The following is a 7,500-nucleotide window of genomic DNA, read 5'->3' as shown; positions in this document are numbered from 1 at the left end:
CGAGCCCATTTAGAAGGGTACCTGACAAATGCTGAGCAGTTAGACATCAACTTAGTAGAGCATGTTATCTCAGACCAACAGTTGGCCAAGTTCATTGAAGCAACCAAGGAAGATGAGATCCTGTCGGAACTTCAACGAGTAATATTGTTTGGTTGGCCAGATTCCAGAGGTCAAGTCCCCCTCAATGCACAGGAATTCTGAAACTACAGAGATGAATTATCGGTAGCACATGGGCTTATCGTAAAGAGGCAAAAGATCGTTGTCCCTAGCAGTTTGAGAAGGGAGATGGTTGAGAAACTTCATGAGGGACACCTTGGAATCAACAAGACAATAGCGAGAGCATGTGAAGTATTATTCTGGCCTGGGATGACAGTGGATCTGACAGAGAAGATTAAGAAGTGTCCAGTATGTTTAGAAAATAGACCAAGTCAGAAAAAAAACAGAAAGCCCGACGCCACGGACAGAATTTTTTACAAAGCCCAGTTCGGTTTTTTTCCGACCCGATCACCCTTGTAAATAATGAACCGTTCCTTATGCTAATAAACATCGTCTCGTTTCTTGCTGCGAATTCACACGACTCCTTTAAGTTATTTCTCGTGCAAAAACTTTTGGATACCGATAAACGTTCCAACAATTCCATTCCTTTCTATGGTTTCTTTAACGAAGCCACATGCAGTCAAAGACTGCCTATTTTTTGTATTGAGACCACTCCCACTTTATTGATAAATTCCACTTATTTGTCACTCGGCTCAGTTTCCTTTGTTCTTTTCAGGGAAATGTATTAGGTAACCCCTGATCATTTACCCTGGGTGCCGAAGGTTTTATATTTCTTTCGCGAGGAGTAATGGCGAACGGAGAGGCGGTGGTTTTTTTCCCCCGCTACTTCATGGCTTGGTACCGCGGCTTCGCCGCTTACAGAGATCACGCCAAAGGAAAAATTGGGCGCAAGGTGTCCTTCTTTATTGATTTCATAAAAAAATTTGCTCAACCAAAAGCAAAGTATCAGATTTGCCTCCGGTACTACAAGAAAATCATCGTTCTTCTTTTTTCTACGGGCAGTGAATTCCTCTCTCAACCAGTCATCCCAAACGGATACCGCCCATGAAGTAACTTTTCTTTTGTTACCTGGTATTCGCTGCCTGTTTCGTAGGACAACCTCCTTATTAGTAATTGCCTCGCCTTTCTCCTTTCCTTACAGTTACCACATTTTCTTGGCATGGGTTTAGGGTTAGGGTTTTTTTTTTAGGGTATGGACCTCATTTGCGTCGTTGGTACTTGTCATAGCGAGAAATTCGTTTCACCGGCCGCGTTAATTTCAAACAAATTTGACACAACATCTGAAACACCAAACTGCGGACATCCTGGTTTGCAATGTGAGTCGTTGGACGACTGATACAAAAAAAATCTATCGGTTGAATGGTTCAAGAGAGCAGCCACAACTGCTCTGGGTTGAGAATATTACAACTTCTGAGTCAGTCATCTCTTTCTGACAAACCTATTATTTGACGACTCCAAATAGACTGATTTCGAAATTGACCTACCTATTTGACAATAGTACCTCAAGAAAATAACATTAAATCTTTTTGTATTAGGAAATCTCAACAACTGACAAATCAGTGACAATCAGTCTGACCTGACAATCAGTGTGACAACAAATAACTGACAACTGTTTGTGTGACAACAAACAACTGACAATCAGTGTGACCTGGCAGATCACACACCCTTGAGATCTGCCAGGGTACCAGGTGAACATATCAAATACCCCCACGTTCCAGGTAAAAAACCTTCACTTGGACGCCACTAGTTTGAAATATTAACAAAGGCTCCTCTAAAACAGCAGCAAATTTATCAACCAGGAATTTCCCATTACGTAAAATGCTGTGAGGAATAGTTAAACTAATCAAGAAATTTACTTTTGACATGAAAACGGCTTAGTTCAAAGCTTAAACGATCTAATCAGAAACACGTGTTCGCTTTGCAAAGAAACGTATATTTGCCTTCTGCACCTTACATTTCGGCGAAATATAAACCAAAACTTCGCATGCATGACTCTTCCAACTTACCGGCCCTGGATGAAAAGGAGAAAATATTTGTTTCCTTCCTCCTGGCCTAGCTGGTTCCAAAAATTCCGTTCGACATTCATTTCTCAGAGAAACGACACAGCACATCTTGCCACCATGATTGTCCGCGAAAAATGAGTCAAATTTGGAGATATGAATTGAATATGGATGAGATTGTCGAGAACCAATCAGTGACAAGTTCTTCATGAATCGAAACAAAAGGCCTTGTCATGCAAATTTCATTGCGCAAATTTCATTGCAGTGAGAAAGTCGGGCAAATAACAAGCTTTTTATGCCATGTTTAATATATTTTCATCATATTTACGATAATTTGCTTATAATAAAAGGTTGAAAAGGCTACAAAAAGGAAAGAAAGATAAAAAGAGCAACCATGTTATCTCGAACTGGGGATGACGACCTTCGCGTTCTTTCAAATTTACGTTCATCTATATTGAGCTATCGGGAACTCGTAGCTTTGATCGGTATCAGATAAAAACAAACTGAAACAAAAAATCCTCTGCCACCGTGTTGCTGGCAGTAAAATGTCAGTGGAAGCAAAGGTAAGTTACCATATAATTTTCGCCCAATAATAAGTAAGAATGATGAAATGGTATATGAAATGAATCATATGTGAACTGCGGATATGAAACCAAGTGAAGCTATGATCTTCGCAGTTATGAGATCAATTTTTGCAATTGCGTAGAGAAGCCTGAAAAATTCAGGCTGGTCATTTGTGGGTTCTAATGGTCCCGTGAGGAATGAATCAATGATGAAATGGTATATGAAATGAATCATATGTGAACTGTGGAGATCATCGCAGCAGACCACACTCAGTTAATGATATCAGGCTCATGATTGGCTAAAAAGTTTTGTTTTCGCTTCAAATTAAGAAGAGTTCGAAAAATTCCAAACTTTGAGGATAAAAAAGTAAAAAACACTACAAGGAAAGTGAAGGAAGTCTGAGTTCTGCTATAGCACCAAAGCACTACCTCACTAATCGATCTTTCTTTGCTGGCCTCTCTGATCACATCAGAGGGCATCCATTTAGGTTAAAGCCAGAGCGTCTAAGACTCTCCTAAGGGCATTGGAAAGAATGCTTGTTGCTCGTTTGTGGCCACTTAAGCGAGCTTCGCTCAACCTGTTGTCACATTTGCTACATATTTTTTTCCTGTTATATATTGCATCTTTGTCTCATTTTTGCTCAATTGTGGTCCGGGGTGATTTATTCTGTTTTAAGTTTAAATCAGGTGCGCATGTCTTTTTGGCACGTTAGCTTTTTTAAAGAGAAGTTCACTCCAAAATGACAATCCTTTCTTTTTATCGATTAATATAATGTTCATGAGTAGAACATCTTTTAACCAAAATTTCAGTCTTGAAATAGTTTTCTAACCTTGTGAAATCCTTGTTAAAAATACACACAGTCAGGCAGCCATCTTGGATTATATGTGACGCCATTGAACTTATCTGATCCCTTTTCTCTCAGAAATGTGAACAACATGAGCGGTGTTTTGTCCGTCTGACCTATTTGAGCAATTTATGTTGCTGAACAAAAAGGTATGACTGGAATACGAAGAGGAATCCCAAAACTTTTGTGTGTTCAAGCTTCCTGCAAAACTTTGGGTTGAGCTCCTACAATCACGTCACGTGTAGATGGTGGCCTGTATGTGTGTATTTTTGACAAGAATTTCACAAGGTTAGAAAGCTATTTGAAGATTGAACTTTTGGTTAAAAGCTGCTCTCCTCATGAACTTTCTATTATTCGATTAAAAAAGGATTGTCATTTTGGAGTGAACTTCTCCTTTAAGAAAAGAGTGACTATGAAATCTTTCAAAGTTTCTCATTAACCAAAGCAACATTGAAGGCAAATGTAAAATCTGTTGAAACTCTTTGTGGAAGCTTGTGGCGGAGGAAACTCATCTTTATAGAAATGACTATTTTCGATAAGGTATCCGTTAGTATGTGAGATGTTATTCACAAGGACAAATTCCAATTCCAATACTAGGGTTGATCCCTGATGGAATAATTGGGTACAAAAACTTCACAGTAGTGTTAGGCCTCATTCGAACTTGCAATCATTACTCCAAATGCTACTGAAGGACAACAACTAGCGATTACCTAAAATTAGGCTTGGGCCGAGCCGAATTTGTCCTTGTGAATAACATCTCACATACCCACGGCCAGCTCCCGTTCTGGCCTTGTAGCTCAGTGGGTAAAGCAGCGGTAATCTAATCCGAAGGTCGTGGGTTCAAATCCCACCCTGGTCAGAGTTTTTCTCTGTCCTTGTGTGGGCCCAATTCCAATACTAGGGTTGATCCCTGATGGAATAATTGGGTACAAAAACTTCACAGTAGTGTTAGGCCTCATTCGAACTTGCAATCGTCACAAATTTTGAAGTTGGTTTTGAATATGGATTAGCATGCCGCTATCCAATAGCTACAAGGCTCTTTTCTTAAAACTGCTGTATTGGTAGAGTATTTTATTTCATTTGCATCACTGTTGCAAAACAAAAAGAAGTCCTCGTAGAAAAAAACCAAAAACACAGCATCGGCCAGGAATCGATTCGGATTCCAAACCCACTAAGGTTGAATTTGGCGGGCTTCTCTAACCACTGAGCTATCCCGGTCGATGCTTGACTGCAATGGAATATTTCTCCATGCAGCAATTTTGTCTGATGGACCTCACAGGAGCCACTAGGCGCTTTTCTCAAAACTGTTGTATTAAAGAGTACAATACGAAAGTTTCTATGGAATCAAAGCGATGGATTGATCCTGTTGAGTATATAATAAATAAAAGATGGTATGAATTTCCCCCTTGCATTTCGTGATTAATGGTCACTGGTGATTTGGTTGATTATGATACCATTGGAAAGATCATCAAAACGCGTTTGTAATTTTGCCTAGTAACCAACGTTCTGGCACCATGGTAACAAGTTGTTAATTTAACGACAAAACGATTCGGTAACCATCTCCATAAAGAAGAGTCAGAAAAAAAGTTCACAACCCCTCCTCGTGACTCTATATACCTTGAAATAAAAGGTGAACCAATGATGAGAACCCTCCCTCCTCCCTTGGATATAAGTTCCTTTCTAGTTAAGTTCGTTTTCTGAAACAAGACCCCTCCCCCCACCTTCCTTGGATATAAATTCCTTTCCAGTTTGCCTCGTTTCCTCAAATGACCACATTCAACGACAAAAAATTCTTAAAACAATAATTGAGAAAAACTGCTGGACAAGACGTTATATGAAAAGTAGGAAGTCTAATGTTTCTTTAGCCGAATATTAAAAGTTGTGATCACGACAGAAAAGATGGGTAGAGAACATCATTAAAATAACAAAAGGAGGGAGGTCTGTATCATAACAAGGTCAACACCAGCCTCACTTTCATGTAAAGCCCAGGGAACTACGCACACAACTGTAAAGAGGTCTATTCTTCTTTTGCTCATCTCGAATCTCCTTATTCTTCTCAACCAACCACCTCCCCCCCCCCTTGGGAACCCTGGAAACGAGGTTGTTGTGTGTCGTGACGTGATATAGACAATGCCAATGATCAAAAAATCACTTCTGTTTTTTTTTTCATATTTTGAAAGTGTGATTGCTGAACACTTGACTGGCATAATTTTCAGCTTTGATTTTTATCCAAAGAATGTTTACTTTGAGTGCAAGTTTTGGATTTCTCGTTCCGCCATTACTCAAGTTCAAAACTGACCGATTCGACGTCAGAGGGTTGGATCTAAGGAAAGTGACGTCATTTACTTTCAGCGTGTAAACGCAGCTTATCCTTTAAAAGATAACCCAAGTGTATGGAGATAGGACTCGAACCTGGCAATGTTGATTAACCTGGCACCCAACCACTTGACCACCACGCCGCTAGCTGCCCAGGGACAATATCTTAAACACTATCTATTTGATAATGCTATATCATCTCTCGGCAACAAACAATAATAAACAACGCAAAAGGTCAGTTTCCAAACTTCACGACAAAGCTAAACATTTCAAATCAAAGCTTAGGCCTAATTACTCTTCAGCAGCGATATTCTATGGGAGACTTTAATGTTTTTTTTTTGAGGATGTGGTGTCTTGATCTTTAGTGGTGGAGTGGAAAGAAGTGGTTTCAAGTCCAATCCACGCTCACCATATTTTTACTTCTTTATTTTCTTTGCTTCGACAAGTCCTGGGACACAGTGTCCTAATTTAACGATAATATTAAATTCAAAGCAAATTACGAATTAACGATAATCGTTAATTTAGATCAGAGATCATGTAAGTAAAATTTGAGCGTGTACACGCAGCTTATTATGTATGCACAACACTAGTTTAAATGTCTTGAAGCCCAAATGCAGATTAATTTATCCGCGTACATACTCATTGCATTCTTAAACTAGACACTCCATGAGTGTACACTGGGTTGCCTGTACTACGTGCAGAGTTCCAGGCAATTGTTTCACGTCGGGGGTCATTAAGACCATTTAAGGGGTCACCCAAAAGTCATACCAGCAGAGTCCCTCCGGCTCACACGTTCATACGACGAAAAAGATCCTTTTTTGAGGTTACAAAACCTGGCTACTGGCCTATTAATCAATCATTTGTCAGAAAGAAAGAATTCCTGTCATCTTTAGAAACAATAGACACGCATTGCTTACGTGTGGTAGTGAAGTAACACAGCGATTTATTCCATATTGTCAACTGAGCTGCGTGTTGTCTTCCAGGAGATTCAAGTTGTGTTTGCGTAATATGTAGCTCTAACAGTGCACGATATTGTTTTGGTATTGTATATCATTGTAGTGCCATGGTAGAAGTCTTAGGTAAATAGCCCGCAGAGAAGACATGTGGTTACTAGCAAAGTACTGAACCCAGAAAGATTGAAGAAAATAAAAGGTAATCGAGAAACATTGACTTCTGGGCTGACATGTTGATCATTTTCAAGTTCCCTGACAACTTCTTTTCACCATAAGTTTAAGAGTGTACTCTGAGCATCTGACAGCTTTGCAATACAAAAGTTCACTGAAGTTAATCCCTCTCCGGCGGGGTAATATTCGAAACAAAGCTCACTTGATTTCCAACGGCGAAAAATGAAAATGTTGTCGAAGACTCGTCGCTTTAAAGATTCCAGATAATTATTTTTCAGCGCCTGTCATGCTCATCCAATTGACTTTCCATTCTTGAGCTCCATAAGGTTATATTTTGTTAAAAGATCCACTAAAACGCCATTCGCATTATAGTGACTTTCGACGCAATTGAAGGTTAACAAGAATTAGTGAAATTCCCAATTGGTACCGGAAGACTGTGCAGAGTTGAGTGCAAATAAATACATTCAGTCAAATAGCCAGACAACAGAGATAAAAGATCCACTTAAGGTGTTCGATTCCATCTCTGTCTTTGTTGAACCCATAAGTTACCAGAGATATTCCCTTTTGGTTTCAGTGTTGTACATAACACCACATC

This window comes from Montipora foliosa, chromosome 10 (assembly GCF_036669935.1).
Source record: "Montipora foliosa isolate CH-2021 chromosome 10, ASM3666993v2, whole genome shotgun sequence".
Taxonomy (NCBI): Eukaryota; Metazoa; Cnidaria; class Anthozoa; order Scleractinia; family Acroporidae; genus Montipora; species Montipora foliosa.
Note: the sequence above shows the minus strand (reverse complement) of the source record.